General features: G+C 37.8%; 1 protein-coding gene across 1 annotated transcript in view; it reads right to left on the bottom strand.

Moving 5' to 3' along the window:
- Window positions 1-25,000, bottom strand: part of LOC115218637 (M protein, serotype 5-like) — a 943,546-nt gene that overhangs the window by 318,860 nt on the left and 599,686 nt on the right. The window lies entirely within an intron of this gene.

Below are 25,000 nucleotides of genomic sequence, written 5' to 3' on the forward strand. Positions count from 1 at the left end.
TGTGTGTGTGTGTGTGTGTGTGTTTGTGTGTGTATATTTGTGTGTCTGTGTTTGTCCTCCCAACATCGCTTGACAACCGATGCTGGTGTGCTGTTGTGTTTACTTCCCCGTAACTTAGCGGCTCGGCAAAAAGCAACCGATAGAATAAGTACTAGGCTTACAAAGAGTAAGTCCTGGGGTCGATTTGCTCGACTAAAGGCGGTACTCCAGCATGGCCACAGTCAAAAGGACTGATACAAGTAAAAGAGTAAAGAGTAAGAGTAAACGCCAAGCAGAGAGGTGTTGAAGATATACTGAGACTTCATTTAAAAAGAGAGAACATGCATTCAAACAGGCTTCAACTTTTTGCGAGTGTGTGTATGCATATATGAATGGATGGGTCAGAGCTTTGCTTTTTTCACAGCACCTATTTGTTTCTGTTGCAACGGGTGATGCAAGGAACGATTTTATCTCAATATGACTGACCGGCAATAACGTTTAAGGCAGCAAAGAGTTTATGTTATTTATTAGTGTTTGGGAAGTGCGAAATAGGGACATTAATAGGTATATCTAGATTGAATATAAAACCTTTCTCGTTCTCGTTTGATTTTATTTATTTTTTTATTTTGGGGCCTGAGTTCCATATAAAGTAACTTATTAGGGAAGCCACTCCTCGCTACTGCCTGGTTTTAACGGTGTGTGGTCCGGTTGAGGTGTCTCTGCCTTCTGGTAATTTGAAAATTTTTCAGCTAACACACCTCTGATTATGTTTCTAATTACAACTAAGGGCTCGTTGAAGTTCCTATGCAGATAAGTAGTTTCCTCCTTAGCTTTTTATTTCTCGGCGGAATTTGAACTCAGAACGTAGCGGCAGACGAAATACCTATTTCTTTACTACCCACATGGGGCTAAACACAGAAGGGACAAACAAGGACAGACAAACGGATTAAGTCGATTACATCTACCCCAGTGCGTAACTGGTACTTAATTTATCGACCCCTAAAGGATGAAAGGCAAAGTCGACCTCGGCGGAATTTGAACTCACAACGTTGCGACAGGTGAAATACCACTAAGCATTTCGCCTGACGTGCTAACGTTTCTGCCAGCTCGCCGCATTAGCTTTTGTGTCGGGATAATATTTATCCGTCTTGAGGTCTATGGTGACTTCAACCAAGCCGGCCATGACTCAACTTATAGTAATGTTTGCAGATCTTTATAGGAGTCTTCCTGAATTTATCTATGGAGTAGCTGTTCATATCACTTGAAACTCCTAGGTCTGAAAAGTAGGGTGCGTATATTATTTTAGGATAACCAACGCCATAAGAAACAGTGGTTTCATCGTAGCTCCTCGCTGATACTCGAACAGTGAGTATTCTAATTTTTCACCCAATAGGAATCGTCTTGTAATAGAAGTGAATACGTTGAGTTCAGGATTATTCCGGTATTAAGATCGCAAATTCTAAAAAAAAAAGCTTTTATTAGAGGAGATATCGATATGCGAAAGTAAATCCAACAATATCAAACTGGGCGAATCTGCAGACTGTTTTATTCTCAATAACATGGAACCAGTTAATAACAGCCGTGCTGCAGTCCAATTGCTTCAGTCAGGTGACCCTTCTGATATCAGTGTTGAAGGAATTTAATGTGCGTTCACTTACAATAATCTCCTTTGAGGTTGATTAGTCTGCATTTAAGATTCCAGAGTAATTTGGACTTGTGGTATTTAAGTGTGATATAGGGTACGTGCCAAGATGATCCATTTTATCTTCTATCTTTAGATGGGTGAATAGCTATTTCGCTTCAGTTAACTAATTGGCACTCTGTCGGTTATGGCAACGAGCGTTCGAGTTGATCCGATCAACGGATCAGCTTGCTTGTAAAATTAACAAGCAAGTAGCTGAGCACTCTACAGACATGCAGACCATTAACGTAATTCTCAGGAAGATTCAGCATGACACAGAATGCGACAAGTGACAAGGTTAGCCCTTCAAATTACAGATACAACTCATTTTTGCCAGCTGTGGTGATGATCAACGTGAAATAAAGCGCTTTGCACAAGGACAAAACGCATCACTGGAAATCGAAATCAAAATTATACAATCGTGAGACGAATACCTTGACCTTTAAGTCACTCGCCTTCACTTCACTTCCGTGTTTATATTATTGTCCGTTGAAAAGTTAGTTGAAATTTTAGTTTGATTGTATGCTCTGGCGATGGTTTGTTTGTGTTGTGTCGACGAACTCAGACGATGAAGTAGACTAGCCCAATACGTAGATATAGAGGGAGAAGTCTAGACGTAGAGAGATTGACTAGACCAGAGCTGAGTCGAGGAGAAGGCATCCGAACGTGCGACATAACAGTTTGTAAGGAGTCTTTTGTGCATGGAGGTACTTGTTTTGTATATGTTGTTTGTTTTGGTAGTAAGACAAATGCACATTAGAATATACTTTAAAACATAAACATTCCCAAAATGTTATCTTTTTGATGTTGCTTAAGAAATCAGGCTCGAAATTCCTGAAATTCCTGGGGAGGGTATTTTCAAGATTTGAAGTCATATGTATATCAGGCTGGCTGGCTAGCTGGCTGTCGAATTTTCAAAGGTGCGCTTGATCACGCTTTCTGTCTCCTCCATGATCGGGACTTGAATAGAACTGGGTATATATTTGCAGACATACGTGAGTATATCAACGTGTGTGTGTGTGTGTGTGTGGTGTGTGTGTGTGTGTGTGTGTGTGTGTGTGTGTGTGTGTGTTAGTGTGTGTGCGGCCTTGTGTTCCTCAACTCCTTGATATCAGGTGTAAAAACGTCCAAAATAAATTGCACTTAGATAAAGTGCATTTTAAGCTTTTTAGACCGAACGGAGCCCATTCCCTTTCCAGGTCTGATAACAGCGAATTTCTTCTATAAAGGTGGACAAAAAAAAGGAAGAATCTGCTCAGTATTGGACTTGCACGTTATCAATCAACACTAAATGATTAAAATAGTCCACCTTCGCAGTATTTGAACACTAAACATACCTAAGGCGAGATTGCAACAAAAAATATATATGCATGAATTTATATATATATATATATATATATATATATATATATATATATATATATATACGTGTATGTATGTATTATTATGGCTATGTTATGTGTACTTATTTATGCGTATAAATTTAAGTGTAAGCACTCACGGAGCCACACATAGTTACATGTAATTATTATATATGTGTGTATATATACACTAATGCTTTTATATATACGTACATGTGTGTCTCTCGCATGTATGCGTTCGCGCATTTGTACGCGCGCGTATGTGTGTCTGCATTGTGTCTCACAGATAAGATGGCAGACGATCAAGACTTATTGAGAGATGTATATACACGTGTAAATCATTACCATTATCTTGCATTTCATCTTTACTTTTGCATCCATTTTTCCATTGTATTAAGCGCTGGATGGAGTGAAATTCAGCGTTTCTCGTTAAATCTTGATCTTGTGCCATATTTTGTGTGTGGTCAATATTATTTATTAATCTATTAAGTGTATGTACACATATTAATCCTTGCTGTCAAGACTGATTTGTGCTAAAGCTTTCGTTAATGGGAACACATGACCGAGTTTATTGAAATATGGAGACTCCCTAGATTCTATGCAGGCTTAGTATATTTCCGTCACATGCTGTATGGCTAAGATAGAGATCTGAAAATTCTATTATACACAGCACACGTGCTGGCTATGTTGAAAGAAAGTGATTTTCACCACACAATATGTGACATAATCTATTATTGATCATATGCTCTCATTGACTTGAATTTTAACCTAAATCCACCTTCGCACATAAAATATCGCTATCCTTCTATCATTTTCTTGGCATTAAATCACAACACGTTTTCACTCTTGGATTGCTTTGAAGATTCCAGACTAGAGCAAACCACCGTAATATAGGATGCCCTCTCTTGAGTCAGTAATTCTTTTTGCTTATGTAATTTACCTTAGAAATAGATTTCAACCCTCCACGGCCCCTTAATCATTCTGAAAATTTCATTACAGCCCCTCCGTATTTTTTATCTAATAATATTTCATTACAGGAAGGCGGCGAGTTGGTTGAATCATTAGCACACTGGGAAAAATTTCTTAGCGGCATTTCATCCTCCTGTACTTTCTGACCTCAAATGTCGCTGAGGTCGACTTTGCTTTTCAACCTTTCGGGGTTGGTAAATTAAATATCAGTTGAACGCTGGCCTTGTGCCAAAATTTGAAACCGATATTTCATTACAGTATTTCACTTCAATATTCTAATATATTTCATGCAGCATCAAACATCTTAATACGCTATAAATAGTCCTTTGCATTTACTGTCCATGCATTGCTCCACACCATACGTCTCACTTTTACTATCATACAAAATCACGCATTTTACACGCATATCTTATATTTCGCGCGGTCCATATTTCACTACCATATACTATCGCATACCTCACACACACCACATTTACTTTCCATGATTACAGTCCCCACATTTACTTTCCATGATTCCCTTCTATACACTGTGGAGGCGCGTGGCTTAGTGGTTAGGGTGTTGAACTCATGATCGTAAGGTTGTGGTTTCGATTCCTGGACCGGGCGATGAGTTGCGTTCTTGAGCAAAACACTTCATTTCACGTTGCTCCAGTCCACTCAGCTGGCAAAACTGAGTAATCCTGCGACGGACCGGCATCCCGTCCAGGTGGGGAATTTCTACGCCACTGAAACCGGGAAACCGGTCCTTAAGAGCCTGGCATGGCTCGAGAAGGAAAGAAAGAACTTCTATACACTATTACACATATTTCATGCACCATGTATTTTAGTCAATGTTCACCATCCAAGTTCCGCTACGATATACCTGAGACCCCCTTCGGTCATGACTGACCGTGGGATTGCATCTAGAAAGTTACCCTCCGAAGCACAATTCCCGGCAAGGTTGTTTATGGAAGACCAGCTGTCGCCCATGCACACCGGCCTCCCCTCTCCACGCCACCAGTGTTATCTAAGGGAAAGGCAACAGCTGATACAGCTTGGCACCTGTGACGTCGCAACTCATTTCTACAGCTGAGTAAACTGAAGCAATATGGAATAAAGTGTCTTGCTCAAGAACACAACACGCAGCCCGGTCCGAGATTTGAACTCACAACCTCACGTTCGTAAGCTCGACGCTCTAACCACTGAGTCATGCGCCTTCAGCAGTGTACGTTTATATACATCATAAACAGCTACATATGTCATAGATCCATCTCTTACAACTTTATACATCATACATACACCACATATACTCCATTGCATTCTCTATCCAAATAAGACCCGCATTGCTCATATACTGCTCATATATCTATGGCAGTACATTTGCATCATTCTAGATTGACAGTGATCCCATTAAAATTACACAACCATCACTGGTTCACAGATGTGTTATTTATTCTTTCTATGTATTAAGTTGCTGCTATAACGGCTTGAACTTTTCTAAACAATATCACACCGTGTAATACATCTTCCTGGTGCTACTTATCTTTCCTTCTGTCATTCCCTGTATTGTCTCTCAACTCCTAAACCTCTTACTTAAACAATTTTCAAGATTTCTATCTAGAGGTACAACCACCTAGGTTCTCCTTCAGTCAAGGTTTATTTTCTGTCTTTTTGTTGCTGCAGATATTTAATTAAAAAATCTTAATTGAATATTAACTGTAGCGATATATCATATTTGTGCTAGATTAGGAATGTGGGTCTATCGCATTCGACTGAATAAATAAATGTGCAGTATAACAATAATAAGATATGATACTAGAATATTGAGTGGAGCACCTTTGAATTTTAATCAAACTCGGATTAACACTAGGTTAATGCTTCGGTGCTTTGGCTGCTACTTTGTTTCAAACGCTCAGGCCAATTCTTCTCTCCAGAAATAACGCTTCTTCTCTTTTTTCTATCAATGTAGGAGTCCCTGAATACGATTATACTGGTTATATTTCTTTTCTGATCAAACCACTTAACAAAAAGTTAAGATAGGCGTAGGAGTGGATGTGTAGTAAGTAGCTTGCTTACCAACCACATGGTTCCGGGTTCAGTCCCACTGCGTGGCACCTTGGGCAAGTGTTTTCTACTATAGCCTCGGGCCGACCAAAACCTTGTGAGTGGATTTGGTAGACGGAAACTGAAAGAAGCCCGTCGTATATATATATGTATATATATATATATATATATATATATACACACACATATGTGTGTGTGTGTATGTTTGTGTGTCTGTGTTTAGCTCCCCCCCTTAGTATCGCTTGACAGCCGATGCTGGTGTGTTTACGTCCCCGTAACTTAGCGGTTAGGCAAAAGAGACCGATAGAATAAATACTAGGCATACAAAGAATAAGTCCTGGGGTCGATCTGCTCGACTAAAAGTGGTACTCCAGCATGGCCACAGTCAAATGATTGATACAAGTAAAAGAGTAAAAGAATAACATACAATAAAGCTACCATCCGCAAAACTCTGAGTAGTATTCGAGCGGTTATGAAAGGATATAGTTTATGGCAACTGGCAGAAGCGTTAGAGCGTCGGACAAAATATCCAGCGGTATTTATTCCAGCTATTTGATTTCTGAGTTCATTACAACGCCTTGAAATATTTGTTTCAGCTGTCAGTATTCTGAGTTCAAGTTTCACCGCGGACTACATGAGTTCTAGACTTAATCCGCCTGCTACCTTAGTATCACGTGGCCCTTGAGAACCTTTAGCAAAAGCCTCCTGCTGTAAGCATTAAGATCAGAGGTTTTCTTCCCACCATTCTTGAAGGTCCTAAAATGTACGTTCGGGCACTGCTTTTCTCTTTACTAAGCGATAGATAATAATAATAATTATAATAATAATAATAATAATAATAACAATAATAATAATAATAATAATAATAATAATAATAATAATAATAATAATAACAACAATAATAATAATAATAACAACAACAACAACAATAATAATAAATAATAATAATAATCATAATAATAATAATAATAATAATAATAATAATAATAATAATAATGATAATAATAATAATAGTAATAATAATAATAATAATAATAATAATAATAATAATAATATAATAATAACAAGAAATCATACCACCTAATAAACATGAATAAGAAGAAGATAAAGAAACAACAAAAGCTATAAAAAAAATGAAATCCAAACTAAAAATAGAACAGCAACGAACCATGATAAAACGATGCCAAGAAAAGCCCCTTCATGGTAAATACTGGACTAAACTAAACGCAAAAGAAATAGACAAAGAAAAATCCCAGCAATGGTTGAGAAGCTCAGGACTCAAAGCAGAAACAGAGGGATTTTTAATTGCAGCACAAGACCAAAGCCTCCCCACCAGAAATTACCAAAGACATGTAATGAAAAGAAATATTACAAGTAACTGCAGAATATGTGGAGATGGACAAGAAACAATAAATCATATTATCTCTAGCTGCCCAGTCCTGGCTAAGAAGGAATATATTCACAGACATGACAGAGTTGGAACTTACATACATTGGAAGCTATGCCAACATTATGGAATAACAACAGAAAAAAGATGGTATAGGCACACACCAGAAAAGGTCACAGAAAACGAGAAAGCAACCATACTCTGGGATATGCCGATACACACAGATAGAGAAATTAAGGCCAACAGACCAGATATAGTTGTCAGAGATCATGAAGAAAAAAAATGCTTTCTAATTGATGTATCAGTACCGGCAGATGACAACGTGTCTCTAAAAGAATGGAGAAACTCTCAAAATACAAAGACCTGGAAATAGAGGTAACTAGAATGTGGAATCTGAAAACAGAAACAATTCCTATCATAGTAGGTGCATTAGGCATGATAAAAAAATATTCAGACAAATACATAACAAAAACACCAGGACTTACAAACACATATAACATACAGAAAATTGCACTACTAGGCACTGCACACATCCTACGCAGAACACTTTCCATACAATAACCATCAGAGCATCACAACAAATCACAGCACATACCCAAGGCACACAGAGCTGCGCTCGGTAGTGAAGTGAAAGCACGCTATAAAAATAAAAATAAAACTACTGAATAATAATAATAATAATAATAATAATAATAATAATATTAATAATAATAATAATAATAATTATAATAATAATGCCCTGATGCAGTACCAGGCAGTGGCTCTCATGGCTTCTGATCTTAACTGATTGGAAGTGTTATCATGTACGTTGTTTTGTCTTGGTATAAAAGATGGGCGACAGTTGTTTGACCTTAACCAGTTGAGCATGTCCCTTAGTGGCTGATGATATGTGTATCTCTGATCACGAGCTGAAGTAGTGGGGGAGCATCATAGCCATGTGTTGAGGGGGATTCTTTGAGGTTGGATAATTCACCTCTGGGTGTTTCATTCAACATCCTTAAACAACCCTTATTCAGGGACCTTTTGAGTGGGATGGGTTTCTCGAAGTGAAGAAATTTCTTACTGGGCCCCACCTGTAAGGTCATGTGCTGTTTATCTTGATATGAGATCACCATTTCGCGCACATATGGTGGTGATGCATATGCCTGGTATACCCTTATCAGACGGGTAGTCATGATGGGTATACTGGGCTTCGTATATTTTACCCCAGTGTCACTTTGATGGCATGCAGTGCTCTCTCACTCAATAATAATAATAATAATAATAAATAATAATAATAATAATAATAATAATAATAATAATAAGTGTTATGTACATTCTTTTGTCTTGGTATAAAAGATGAGCTACAGCATATATTCTACCCAGTACCACAGATTTGTTTGTCACTTGTTTGACTTCAACCAGTTGAGTATGTCCTTTAGTGGCAGATTATATGTGCATCTCTGATCACGAGCAGAAGTAGTGGGGGAGCATGTGTTGAGAGAAATCTTTTGGAGTTTGAATAATTCACTTCTGAAAACATGTTTCGTTCAACAACCTTAAACAATCTTTATTCAAGGACCTTTTGGGCAGGATGGGCTACTCGGCGTGAAGAAAATTCTAACTTGGTCCCACCTGCAAGGTCATGCGTTGTTTATCTTGATATGAGTTCACCGTGTCGTGTGTATATGGTTGTGATGCATGTGCCTGATGTACCCTTATCAGACGGGTAGTCATGATGGGTATACTGGGTCACTTTCATGGTATGCCCTGCTCTTTCACACAATATTTATAATAATGATACTAATAATAATAATCACTTAACAATAGCTGGGTAGAAATCTATATAAGTATCACGCCATAAACTGTATATATATATATATAGGCGCAGGAGTGGCTGTGTGGTAAGTAGCTTGCTTACCAACCACATGGTTCCTGGTTCAATTCCACTGCATGGCACATTGGGCAAGTGTTTTCCAATATAGCCTTGTGAGTGGATTTGGTAGACGGAAACTGAAAGAAGCCTGTCGTATATATGTATATATGTGTGTGTGTGTGTTTTTGTGTGTCTGTGTCTGTCCCCCTAGCATTGCTTGACAACCGATGGTGGTGTGTTTATGTCCCCATCACCTAGCGGTTCGGCAAAAGAGACCGATAGAATAAGTACTAGGCTTCCACAGAATATGTCCTTGGGTCGATTTGCCCGACTAAAATCGGTGCTCCAGCATGGCCGCAGTCAAATGACTGAAACAAGCAAAAGGGAGAGTGAAGAGTATATATATATATATATATATATATGTATATATATATATATATATACATACATACATGCACAAACATCGTTTCCTTCCAAAGTAAATATAGAACGCAATTGCTTTATAAAAACAAATAAGAAGCAGACGAAAATAGTGCAAAAATAAAATGGCCTGCCAAAGTTGATACTGGAGGTGCCAAGAGATACGAGCTTTGTTTGGCAGAGAAATTCCATATCTTGGCAGAGAAATGCAGTCTATTAAAAAAAAAAACAGATAAAAAAAACAACAGACTGTAATCCAGAGACTGTTTTCAGATATTTAGAAATCTATACTGACCAATCAGAGAATACGCGAAGAAACTGTGCCATAAATTCTTAAAAGCTTTCAGTACATTAATGAAGCAAATAGTTGACCACTGGACAACCTTTTGCGAGAATTTGAACGAAGTAAATCAATGACGGAATCATATAAGTTTTCTTTTAAGTGGTCACTTATTTGTCTGTCTCAGCTAAGCACAGCTACTCCCAGCACTATAACAGCAACAACTGCTGTTTATACAACAACTACTGCTACTGCTGCGGCTTCTGCTGCTACTACAGCAACAGCTAAGTATATGTATATGTACGTATATATATATATATATATATATATATATATATATATATATATATTATATATATATATATATATATTCACAGCTCAGCATCGTCTACACCAACTCGTGCTCCTTATTCCCAAAGTTCAGTGAACTATTTACACTGGCCCTACGCAACTCCCCTGATGTGATAGCTATCACCGAGACTTGGCTGACTCCAGCAGTAAAGGACTCAGAGATCCACCTGCAGGGCTACGTCCTTTTCAGATGTGACAGAGGAAAAAGGCGAGGTGGAGGTGTTGCTGTGTATGTTAAGTCTGAGCACAAACCGTCCTGCGGTATTCTACCCACAAATGCTCAACCTACAACCAAATTCGATGCCGTCTATTGCAAGCTGAGCCTATCTGAGTTTTGCCTGCCCGTGTTGGCTGTCTACAGGCCGCCTCTAGCCGACCCCCAGGACGATGCTCATCTACTCGAAGCGATAAGATTCGTTTCAGCTTCGCATGACTGCTTGGTACTAGGTGACTTCAACGCTCCACGATCGATTGGCCCGCATCAATTTGTACAACATCTTCCCGGTTCGGCCAGGCCCTTCTTGACGTGGCTGAAGATTGTTTTCTATCGCAACATGTTGAATATCCGACAAGGCATCGGTCTGGGCAGCAGCCATCTATCCAAGATCAGTGTCAGACGTATCTGTGTGCGCCCCTCTTGCCAAGAGTGATCATGCGGTCCTGAAGTTCGTCATGCACACAACTTTTTCCACGCCCACGATTACTTCGCTGCCACGTAGAGTCTTCTCTGCAATTAATCTTGAAATTCTAACCGAGGCTTCCGCGCTTCTGGACTGGCGTTCCCTGATGACGTTGTCCTCAGTTGACGAACTATGGTCATCCTCAAAGCATATGTAATCTGTTTGACTGACCAGGCAGTTCCCGTTGGACTTCCCAAGAGGAAGAAACACAAGCCCTGGGTGACGAAGAAGGTTAAACGAGAACGTCGACTCAGAGATATTGCTTGGGCTGAATTCAAAAATCTGGATTCGACTGCAGCTTTTGAGGTGTACAAAACTCAACGAGACCGAGCCGTGAAAATTGAAAAGAAAGAACGCTTCAGTTATGAATACAAAATCGCGGCAAATGCCAGTAGCAATCAAAAAACCTTCTTTGCCCATGTCCAGCGGAATTCCCGCTTGAACAACCAGATTGCAACGTTGGTAGACTCAACAGGCGTATCGATTGAGGACCCTTATTAACAGAGTCAATTATTTGCCGAGGCTTTTTCAACTATTTTCAAACAAGATGATGGTCGTGAACCCCCTCCATTTGATAGATCGGTACCTCCAATGCTTCGATTGATCATCACGCGGGACCAAGTCAAACGTGTTATTCAAGGCCTCGATGTCAACAAGGGTCACGGCCCTGACGGCATACACCCACGGGTTATCAAAGCGTTGGCTCCGGTCATCTGCGAGCCCTTAACACGACTATTCAATATGTCATTGGCGACGGGTGTTATACCTGCAGACTGGAGAACAGCGATAATCTGCCCAATTTTCAAGAAAGGGAGCCGCGAAGACCCGCTTAACTACCGACCGGTTTCCATTACATCAATAATCAGCAAGATGTTCGAAACCATCCTTAAGAAAAGTATGATGCTCCACCTCCTAAACACAGCCTCGATCACTGATTCCCAACACGAGGAATGGAAGAATTGGTGACGCGCCTCCTCGATGATAGTGATGCTGTTGATATCGTTTTATTGGACTTTGCCAAAGCTTTTGACTCGGTAAACCACCGCCTACTACTTGTCAAGCTTCAAGCATATAGTTTCCATCCGGATATTGTACGATGGGTTGGTGCCTTCCTCTCAGATCGCTCCTTCCAAGTTCAAGTTAATGGTTCGCGGTCCGACGTCTCCAGTGCGAGCAGTGGCGTGCCTCAAGGTTCAGTGCTTGGGCCCTTGTTGTTCTTAGTCTTCATAAATGACTTGCCCGACGACCTCACGCAACACACCCTTCTATTTGCCGACGATATCAAACTGGTCGCTCCTCGCGGTAGTATAGAGGATATTCGTCGATGCCTCCACCAAATTTGGAAGTGGTCTAACGATTGGGACCTGTTTCTGAACGTGTCAAAGTGCTGTCATCTGCCTGTCGGCTCTACTCCTGCAACTCAACTTGATTTCGAGCCGGGTCGTCTGCTGCTGGAGAGGACCGATCAGGTAAAGGACCTGGGTATCTTGGTGGATTCCTCCTTTTCGCCTTCGGCCCAGTGCGTCCATGCTGCCAACAAAGCGCGCGGAATTCTGTTTTTGATTCGACGGTCATTCGGAATGCTCACAGCAGCCATATTCCTGCCACTCTATGTCACGTTGGTGAGACCCATATTGGAGTATGGGATTCAAGCCTTTTCTCCTTATCTCCTCAAAGACATACAGCACCTCGAAAGAGTCCAGAGGCTGGCTACCCGCATGGTTCATGGTCTCAAAAATTTGTCCTACGAAGAAAGGCTGAGGACGCTCGACCTTTGTTCTCTTGAAAAACGCCGCCGCCGTGGTGATCTCATTCTCGCCCACAACATCATAAGCGGGAAGTGTAACCTCTCGAAAGAGCTGTTCTTCACTCCTGCTCCGGAGCGTCGGCTGCGGGGTCATTCCGAAAAGCTCTACCTGCGACGATTTCATCTCAATCGAAGGAGAGGAGCTTTCTCCGTCCGGGTTGCGGATCCGTGGAACAAGCTGCCAGACGAGATGGTGAAGATGCCGACGACCGCTTTGTTCAAAGCCTCCCTGGACCTCAAGTGGCCTGAACTCTTTACATGAACACCACCCTGTACTTAACTCCATGTCCCCCTACATGGCCTTGCTATTTGCTTTTGAGCCAAATTAACTAACTAACTAACTACATATATATATATATATATATATATATATATATATATATATATATATATATATATATGTATATATTATAATATAAATAATATATGAATATATGCATATATACATACATATATGTACATACCTACATATATATATGTATATATACATGCATATATGGGCACAGGATATCAAAAAAAGTTGAGCACAATGAGAAACGAAAGCATAAAGCAAAAACATAGAACGAACTTTTTCCGAACAACGAAAATAACAAAGAGAGAAACGCGACATAAAACATAAAGGATATTCCCTTTCTTCAGTCGTCCCTGTTTCATCTACTCCACGTTATGAAGGCAAGGACAAGACGCGACTTCGTTGAAACAGTCTTTTCCCGCAAATCAAATTAAATAAAATTTGGAAATTTTGGCGGAGACAGTATAAGCACATTTTTTTATATATATAATATATATATATATATATATATATATACATACATACACACACACACACACACACACACATATATATATATATATATATATTTCTTTACTACCCACAAGGGGCTAAACATAGAGGGGACAAACAAAGGGATTAAGTCGATTATATCGACCCAGTGCGAAACTGGTACTTTATTTATCGATCCCGAAAGGATGAAAGGCAAAGTCGTCCTCGGCGGAATTTGAACTCAGAACGTAATGACAGACGAAATACCGCTAAGCATTTCGCCCGGCGCGCTAACGTTTCTGCCAGCTCATATGTGCGTGAGCATTGTGAAGTTTAAGTTTTTTTACACAAATAAAATTATATTAAAAAGCAAGACGAAATTGCTTTCAGTATTTTATCATGAATATACGTAAGATAGTAGATGCATGCTTTAAAATAAGCAACCGGCTTCATTCACTTTAAAACGATGATATAGTCATGCTGAAATGAAAGGGAAAAATATATATGGATAAAAAATGAAATTAAACAGTCATTATATTACATGGAGAAATGCGAGCATGAAAAGTCATATTCTTAAAATTATAAACCTGGAAAAGTACAAGGCAAGTTATTACATCTGGAAAAGTACAGGACAAGTTATCATTTCTAGTAAAATAAAGAATAAGAAATTTTTAACATAAAATATTGCAGCAAAGAATGCCAGTTCTTCTAGTTTATCACTCTTTACAGTTCTCATCTTTTAAATTTATTGTACAAAACTGTTCAGCTAATTTGTAATTTTGTCTAATTAGTAACTTTTTCTGTATTTAAGGTTGTAAAATAGCCACATTCTACTTAAATAAGTATAGTGTTATTTGTAAACTATAATAAAATAAGTTTTAATATTCAAATAATAGCTTGTCCCATGCTTTTACAGGTGTAATAACTTGTCCTGTAATTTTCCAGGTTTATAATCTTAAGAATATAACTTTTCATGCTCTTATTTTTCCATGTAATCCATGATTTTCCCAGGTATTGCTGTTATAAGATAATAATGTGTCAATTAATAATTTAGGATTTTACCTTATATAATATTGAAAGATAATATTTAAATTTTTCCATGTAAGTGATGATAATATTTCAATTTTTTTGCATGTTTAATTTAAATATACGTTGTGATTGAGTTATCTGATATTACCCATCCACACCAAATTAATGGCAGGGATTTTTACCATGTTGTTGGTTGCATCATGGCTCACCAAAAGTTACAAACAACAAGACCCCAAAACCATCAGTTACCAGGCTTACCTTAATTAACCCAATTTTGCAATAATAGTAGGTCACAGGAATTCATTCAGTGAAAAAACATTCCAATGATTTCGGGATTTCGACTGTCTTTACGTTTAGAATTCAAATTTCGCCGGTATTTCGTGCTAATTATATATAGCACGAAATATATATATATATATATATATATATATATATAATATATATATAATATATATATATATATATATATATAGGGAAAGATTACGAAAAAACAAAAGACGAAGACAGGTGGTGTACAAAACAAACATATGTATTAGTATAACGCTCACGAATAGAAAAGTCTTTTACGTTACACTAGGGGTGTATGAAAAGTTTTGAGCCTTGAAGTCTTGTATCTTCATCAGAATTCTTGTATCATTTTTTTTTAGGCTCAAGACTTTTCATACACTCCTATACTATATGTATGTATGTATGTATGTATGTATGTATGTATGTATGTATGTATGTATGTATGTATGTATGTATGTATGTATGTATGTATGTATGTATGTATGTTATTGTGGTTGTCGTTTTGATAAATAAATAAATAAACATTTTAATATCCTAAAGCTGATGAACCAACTAATGTGCTTCTCCATTTTCTGATTTGCAATATATATATATATATATATACAATATACACACGTGTAGGCAAATAAATGCAAAAGAAAGTGGCAAAAATAATATTCGAATACCGAAGGCGAGTAATATCCTTTTATTAAACTGAAAAAAGTCTTCACAAAATATTACTAAGTTTCACATTACCTTTCGTGGGACAGTTGTGATCAGAAATGTGCGAGCAAAAGGTAATGTGAAACTCCGTGTAACAATTTGTGAAGACATTTCAGCTTTACTGAAGTATATATATTATGTGTATATGTGTGTATATAAATTATGTTTACATATGTCTGTGTGTGTGTGTGAACGTGAGTGTGTGCACACGCGCGCGCCTGTGTGAGTGTATGTGTGTCTGTGCGTGCCTCTGTGGGTGTGCGTGTGTGCGTGTGTGTGTTTGTGTGTTTGTGTGCGCGGCGTATTTATTAATTGATTAATCAGTTAGTTATGAATGGCAATCTCTGGAGGAAGCTGTTCTGCAACTTCTTACTGAAAAACCTTCACGGATGGTTTTGTTTATAGTGACCAAATGTTTGTGCTTACTCTCTCCATCGAATGGGCGTTGCCTGAACAGGTGCACGGTGTGCTTCACGTGAAATGTCAAAGTGACCACAGGTCTTCCCGAGATGAAGTGCTATACTCAAAAACACAACGCGCAAAAGTCTTAAGAACACACACACAAATGCACAAAAGTCTTAGAAACAACAGAAATAAGACTAAGCTTGAAATTTGTCTAGAAGCACCATATATATTGTTCCTGCTTTTTATCCACTTGTTTAATTAAAATATCTATGTGTACGTATACGTGCACGAGGGTGGAGGCGCGTGGTTTAGTGGTTCGGGTGTCAGCATCATGATCGTAAGATTGTGGTTTCGATTCCTGGACTGGGCGACGTGTTGTGTTCTTGAGCAAAGCACTTCATTTCACGTTGCTCCAGTCCACTCAGCTGGCAAAATGAGTAACGCTGCGATGGACTGGCACCCCGTCCAGCTGCGTAACACATACGCCATTGAAACCGGGAAACCGGGGCCATGAGCGTGGCTAGGCTTTAAAAGGGCACAGATGGAGGCGCGTGGATTAGTGTTTCGGGTATCAGCATCATGATCGTAAGATTGTAGTTTCGATTCCTGGACCGGGCGACGCGTTGTATTCTTGAGCAAAACACTTCATTTCACGTTGTTCCAGTCCACTCAGCTGGCAAAAATGAGTAACGCTGGTGAACACATACGCCATTGAAGCCGAGAAATCGGGCCCATGAGCCTGGATAGGCTTTAAACGGGCGCAAGAAGATACGTGTACAAGGTCTGATTAATAAGTATCCGGTCTGTTGTCATAGTAACGAAGCTAAAGCACGCAGAGTACAGCCGCTTGGCACAAATTTACCTTGTAGTCTGCTGTGCCCTCTCACAATGTTTTAACGTTCTTGCTCACTTCCGCTGTTTACAGCAGTGCTTGAAAGGAAGGTGTGTAGCGTGTGATCGTCACGTTGACCATGTCAGAGAAAGTCGAGCAAAGAATCTGCATCAAATTTTACTGTAGGCTTGGTGATTGCTGCTCAGAGGTCTACGCTAAGTTTTAGGAAAGTTTTCATCTTTCTCGATGCAATCAAAGAGATCTTTTCCAACTGAAACCCGAGTGTCTTTTTGGTTAGCTGAAAGCAGTTTTGGCACAAACTTGGCGGACTCGCGTTTTATAACCAAATCTTCAGTTATAATAGATTCAACTGAACCATCACTAATCTACACATCCTCTGATAACTCACGGATGCTGATTCGAAGATTTCCCTTCGCAGATGCACGCACATCTATGATGTTTTTCTCAGTTTTTCTGGTTGTGGGTCTCCCAGAATGTTCAATATCGACATTTTTCGGCCATCTTGGAAACGTTTGAACAACTCGTACGCTTGTGTGCGGCTCATACACTCCTCTCCATACACTTTCTGCAACTTTGCGTAGGCCTCTGTGCAGGGATTAAAACTTAGTGCGCATGCACGGCAAAATTTAAGGTCGATCTGTACCAAGCAACTTCACTCTGTGTGCTTTAGCTTCGTTGCTATGGTAACAGTCCGGATACTTATTGAACAGACCACGTATGTTTCTTGTCATTCTCAGATATTCTATATATCATACACACGGTGCAATATAGCCACAGACACACATACTAACAGGCGTAGATACACACACAAGCATACACATGCATACATATACACACGCATAAATACACACACACACTCGTGGTGATTAACTCTTTATAGTTACATACCATAGTAAAAATGACTAAAGCAAATTTTAATAGTTCAACATCAAATTTTGTTACTCATAGTTGTAACGTTTTATTGTACTGTTCAAAGTATACAATGTATACATGTTTTAGATAATATATGGTACATTTAATGTATATATTGAACAGTAGCAGAAAAATGTAAAATCTGGTGGAGAAAAAAAATCACTTTTAGCTTCATATTACATGACAACCATATTTATACATGTGCACATACAAACACACATGTTCTACTTATCGCACGAGCTCTCTCTCTTTCTCTCTCTATCGCTTTTTCTCTCTCTCTCTTTTTTCTCTCTCTCTATCTATTTATGTCGGTGTATATATATATATATATAATATATATATATATATATATATATATATATATAGTTATATACCTATTTGTGTGTATGTATTTATATAGGTATACACACACATGTATATGAATATACGTACCTTTGTGCGTGTGTATATGTATATATATAAATATATATATTTATATAAATAAATATATATATATGTATATATATATATATGAATATATATATATGTATATATATATATATATATGTATGTATATATATATATATGTATATATATACGTGTGTGTGTGTGTGTGTGTATATATACACACACATATATATATATATATATATATATATATATATATATCTATATATATATATATATATATATAATATATATATATATATATAATTTAAAGGTATTTATAATATTTATCTAATATGTATGCGCATAATATATCCCATACACACAACACATACTTATAAGAAAATACATCCGAGTGTGTCTATGTATGTGTGTGTATTTATATTTACACATATTCATACAGCATACATATATGTATATATATATATATGCATATATACATATACATAGTTATATGATTTATGTATATATATACATATATATTTATTTATATATATTCATACACTATATATGCATAGAAATATATTCACACATACCCATATTTAAATACACATATCTTCAAACATACCTGTATATGTAAAACCCATCACTTGTTAATATTCACAGATATCTCCTATGTATAGGTAAATATGTGTGTATCAATACATTCATACACTGATCTAATATATACACTCATTGACATTTATACTCGCACATTCATATATAATACATGCGTAGACGAAACTTTACTTACATGCGCAATACACATGATTTATACATACTCCAGCACATACACTGATATATATATATATACATACACACATGCATACATTCACACATACATACATCGCATACTCACACACGCACTTATATACATGCGCGCATATGTACATATGCATACTTGCACATATGTTTATATACAAGATTTTAACCACCCTTGTCAACAATAGACCGACATGTTATTCTTTTTCTACTGTAGCGTTTTACTTAGATTTGTTTAATATACAGCTAACATGAAAATGAGATTACAACTTTGACATGCCATAAAAATACACGTAACAGACAAACAATATAACATTGTGTCATCTTTTGTCTGTTGTTTATTTGATGTATCGTAAATGTGTTGTTTTCTCACTTTATTTACACAGATAGTGTAACTTTTCCATTATTAGTCAGTCAGAGGATGAGAGCGAAATGTGAGCGACACTTGTGCTTTACCGACTGATTGCACTTAAGTTACAATATGGAGTTTGCTTGTGTGCAATGTTTTGCTTAATAGATATCAGCGTTTCCTCATTGGACCAATGGCACAGCAATGCATAGTTTAAGCAATATTGTGATGCATGTTGCCATTATTTCTGTTTCCTACTCAACTGCTCAAATGTATGGTGTAAAGCCTCTTAAATGTCAGACTGAGGTAGAAAGCTTTGTATCTATCCAATATAGATATATACATGTATGTATATATCTATGCATATGTATGTGTGTATACATATATATTTATATATATCTAATACATACACGCATATATGCATACATATACATACATACACACACACAAGCGCAGGAGTGGCTCTGTGGTAAGTATATATATATATGTGTGTGTGTGAACTGAAAAAAGAGTGAGTGGCGTATGTGTGCATGTATAAAGACAATAAATAATGAAAAAAAGGAAAGCAGCACCGAAAGGCGAAGGTTTAACAAATATGGTATTATCTTCACGTTTTAATGGGGGGAAAAAGTACTTTAACGTTTCGGAAGTCAGTCCTTCATCGGAGGAAATAAAAGATGCATGCGAGAGTGAGAAATAACAAGGAAAACCGGGAACGAGAGGTTAGGAACCAAGTAGGAAGAAGGTAGTTCTATGAAGGAGGTGAGGATGGAGAAAAAGTGACCGCATATGTGCAAGTATAGGAGTGTATCCGTGTCTGGAAGTGGGCTTATGGAGAAGTGGGTATGAATGTATGATTATGTATAGAAGTAGGAAAATGCAGAAGTGTAGTAGCGTAAGTTGGAAGAGTGTGAGAAGTTGGTACCTGTATAATTGTAAGTATGTGTGTGGGTGGAAAGCGTAGATGTAATAGGATGGAAGCTAGGGCGAATGTGAGAAGCTATGAGACGGAATGAAGGTTTGAACGTAAAATAAGTAAAATTAGGGAGCCCTGTTAGAGAAGGGATGTTAAAGAATGAAGAATATCATTTAAGAATTAAAGGATATTGTCAAAAAGTCTGGAGAGGCTTGATAGAGTGTCCACAGGATGGTGAAGAAATAGTGTACAAAAGTGTTTGGTTAGACGACTACCAAGGTAAGAGGAATGTAGAAGCAGATGTGATTGGCATGTGTGCAGTTAACACCGCTTGTGTAGTGGTGGCGCTCGTTTACGGTGATTACACAATTTCAAAACAAGGATACGAAAACACATACATCACACATACACACACGCATGCGCTCACACCGACACGTACACACACAAACACACACACACTCACACATACACGCATGTATGCATAGGATGGGTTCCTTTCGGTTTTCATCAACTAAATCCAGTCGTTGGTTGGCCCAAGGTTATAACAGAAGACACTTGCCCAAGATGCTTATAGGAAACTCTTCAATAGACACAATTTAAAAATTAGTTTTAGTTCAACTACCAATTTTAAAAACATAATCAATCATAACATACAAAAAACACAAGAAGAAAACAGCTGTTCATGCAGGAATAAAGAATTGTGCCCGCTAAATGGAGCTTGCATGTCCAAGACCATCATATATGAAGCTACCGTAAACTCTATAACCACTAAAGACACCGTTTCGACGAAGAAATACGTGGGCCTGACAGAGGGTAATTTCAAGGCCAGGTTCAATAAACACACTTTGAGCTTTAGGCACTGGAACAAAAGAAAAGCGAGACAATTATCCAATCATATTTGGTCTTTAAGAGATAAAGGTGTCGATTATAACATACAATGGAAGATTTTGGCCAGATGTAAGCCATATACTAACGGCAGCGGAAGGTGCGGTTTATGCGACATGGAGAGATGGCTTATCTGGAAAAGCAGCTTAGACCCTACCACATGTCTAAATACAAGGACAGAGCTTTTCGGATCATGCCACATGTGACTAAATTTCTGTTACGTTTTTGGTCCCCTAAAGAAAATGGATAGAACATGCTTTCTGTGTTATGTCCCAAGAAGATTTTATATATTTTTATATATTTTTATATATTTTTATGTATTTTTATATAATTTTTATGACGAAAAATGCGAGCGATGTATAAGTACGCAGGCAAAGCAGAGTTATAACAGAGTAATTTCCCTTCATTTTTAACGGTATTTTTTCATAACGTTTTCAAATAGCCAGATAACCGAAGAGATGGTGTTGTGGATTTCCACTTCGGCATCTGAAACTCAGAGTTTTATCTTGACTACCGAGTAATGTAACATATTGTATAGATAAATTTCCTCTATTTACATAATATTGAGGTCTCTTTCTTTCTTTTGTTATCTTACCGTTTTATCAATATATATATATATATATATATATATATATATCATATTAGAAGTTTGGGAGGTGATGTACAGGTATTACATATTAGAAAAAATTAGGTACTCAGAGATCTGGATGTACAAATGTACATTTAGACCTCTGGGGACCTTACTTTTTCTAATATATATATATAATATATATATATATATATATATATATATATATATATATATATATATATATATATATTATATATATATAATATATATAATATATATATATATATATATAACGGGAAGCTTTATGAAAATAGACAAAAGACGAAGGCAGGTTTACGGAAATAAACAAAAGACGAAGGCAGGGGGAGAAAGAAAGGGGAGAAGAGGGGAGAAGGAAAGGGGAGAAGAGGAGGGGGAAGGGGAGAAGGAAGGAGAGGAGAAGAGGAGGGGAGAGGGGGAGAGAGAGAGAGAAGGGGAGTGAGGGAGCAGAGAGAAAGAGGGTAGGGGAAGAGGGAAGAAGGAGGGAGGAAGAAAGAGGGAAGAAGGGAAGAGGAGTAGGGGTGAAAGGATGAAGGACTGAAGAGAAGTAGGGGTCGGGGGGAGGTTAGATGAGGAGGGGGGAGAGGGGGGTTAGATGAGGAGGGTGGGAGAGTTGAGACCAAATGGCGTATAAGAGCGAAGAGAGAAGATTAATTCCTGTTCCGGATGGCCTCTGTGTAAGGACAAACCGAACACAGACAGGTGTTGCAAGGAGTGACCAGTGGAGCGGAAATGGCGTGAGACCGGTGTGTCGTTCGCAAGGCGGATGTCACGAAGGTGTTCCGCGAACCGGTCAGCCAAGCGGCTTCCCGTTTGTCCGATGTACAGGGAATGGCAGAGAGAGCAAGAGAAGCAATAGATAATATTGCTGGAGGTGCAGGTGAAGGAGTTGATGATGCGATAGGGTCGATGATGGGTGCCAGTGAGGAGGGTGGTGTTGGAGAGGTAAGGGCAAGTGCGGCAACGTGGGCGGGAGCAGGGGAACAAGCCAGCTAGGGAGGTAGGGTCAGGGAAGGAGCTATGGACCAAAAGGTCTCGAAGGTTATGGGCTCGTTTGAAAGAGGGGAGGGGTCGGTTAGGGAAGAGGTGTGAAGTGGACGGGTCGGACTGGAGATGACGGAAAGCTCGAAGAATGGTGCGTTGGAGAGGTAGGGTCGTGGGGTGGTAAGTGAGGGGAAAAGGGAGGCGGGAGACTACAGGGCGGGGAGATATTTATGAAAAAGAAGAACGAAAATGCTACTTTTTAAAAATTAAGTACATTTGAATTTCTTTATATTAATACATTAAAAGGAAAATGTCTTTCTTTTACATATTTCGGTTTTTGAAAAACCTTATCAAATATATATACTAAAATGGAATATGTAGAGAAAAAAGTTATTAATAAAATTATTAAAATAATTGTTCATAGAGTACATCCTGTTTCCTGCAAGAGCACGTGATAATTTCCTTTAATTTTCGTAGTATTACTAGTGGCACTGTCTGTGATGGTAAATTAAGTAGTGTGGTTAAGACTGTTTTCTATTGGAGTGGTTGGTGCAGTCGAATAACTAGCAGTAATAATAATAATAGTTTCGTGCTAATGCGTTCATTTTGGCCAGCATTGTCTTTGAATTTGTGTAATGGAAAAGGTGTGAATTTGGGAAATTTGTTGGATGCACATTCATCTATGTGTTGGCTGACAGGTATTTTCCTGTATTCCAGAATTCTAATTTGAGATTTGCGTACTGCCATCCTCTGATGTAGGCTGTTTTTTTTTTTTTTGTGCGTGTCCAATATATTGCCGTTTGCATCCTGAGCATGTAATTAAGTAAATCAAGTTCTCCGACTGTTCCAGTCACGCCTATGGAAAACAGACTTCACCACACTACTTAATTTGCCATCAGAGACATTTAGTAATTTGCCATCACAGACAGTGCCACTAGTAATGTCACGAAAATTAAAGAAAATTGCCACGTACTCTTGCAGGAAAAAAGAAAGTACACTATGAACGTTTATTTTAATAATTTTATTAATAACTTCTTTCTCTACATATTCCATTTTAGGATATATTTTTGATAAGGTCTTACAAAAACCGAAATATGTAAAACAAAAACAGTTTCCTTTTAATGTATTTATATAAAGAAATTCAAACGTACCTAATTTTAAAAATGTAGCATTTTAAATCTTTTTCACACACACCACACACACACACACACACACACACACACACACATATATATATATAGTAAATCCCGAAAAGAAGAACAAACACACAAAAAAAGAACAATAACGTGAGGACAGGGTACATGTAAAGTATTAGCAGGCGCTCAGGGAAGGAAAGAAAGACGGTTTAATGTTTCGAGAAGACGCTCTTCTTCGGAAACACAGGAAATCCAATAGAAGGGAAGACGGAGGAAGAAAATCGCCAACCATTCACATGTGGTCTCATTTTAAATATATATGATATATATATCCAAATTGAGGGAGTGGGATTTTATTCGCATTTATAGCAACTCTAGTTGCTAACCGTGAGCTATACAGAAACGTAACTTCCAGTTTATGGGAAAAAGTGTGTAACCTTCGATGGCAATAAGTTTTATTGTTCCTGATCGTACACCTTTTTCTTTACGTGGCAGGTCTAGAAAACTTTTGTTTTCTATACTCGTCACGGACTGCTTGAAGCTTGCAAATTTCCTGCACTTGGATCTCTGGATTTTACCCTTATATATATATATATATATATATATAATATATATATATATATATCCAAATTGAGGGAGTGGGATTTTATTCGCATTTATAGCAACTCTAGTTGCTAACCGTGAGCTATACAGAAACGTAACTTCCAGTTTATGGGAAAAAGTGTGTAACCTTCGATGGCAATAAGTTTTATTGTTCCTGATCGTACACCTTTTTCTTTACGTGGCAGGTCTAGAAAACCTTTTGTTTTCTATACTCGTCACGGACTGCTTGAAGCTTGCAAATTTCCTGCACTTGGATCTCTGGATTTTACCCTTATATATATATATATATATATATATATATATATTAGAAGAAATGAGGTACTCAGAAATTTGGATGGTTTTATATGTACAGATATTTATTAGTATGTTACATGTTTTTATACATCAAATATCATATATTAGCGCTTTCGTCCATTCTAATGGAGTCTTCAAATTGATCAATTTGAAGACATCATCTTCAAACCTTCATATATACAATAGTACCTCGGTTTTCGAACAAATCTGATCGTGAATAAATCGTGCTTTTTAAATCGTGGTATAGATAGATACAGATATATATAAAGCACGATTTATTCGTGATCAGAG

Source organism: Octopus sinensis, linkage group LG1 (assembly GCF_006345805.1).
Source record: "Octopus sinensis linkage group LG1, ASM634580v1, whole genome shotgun sequence".
Lineage (NCBI taxonomy): Eukaryota > Metazoa > Mollusca > Cephalopoda > Octopoda > Octopodidae > Octopus > Octopus sinensis.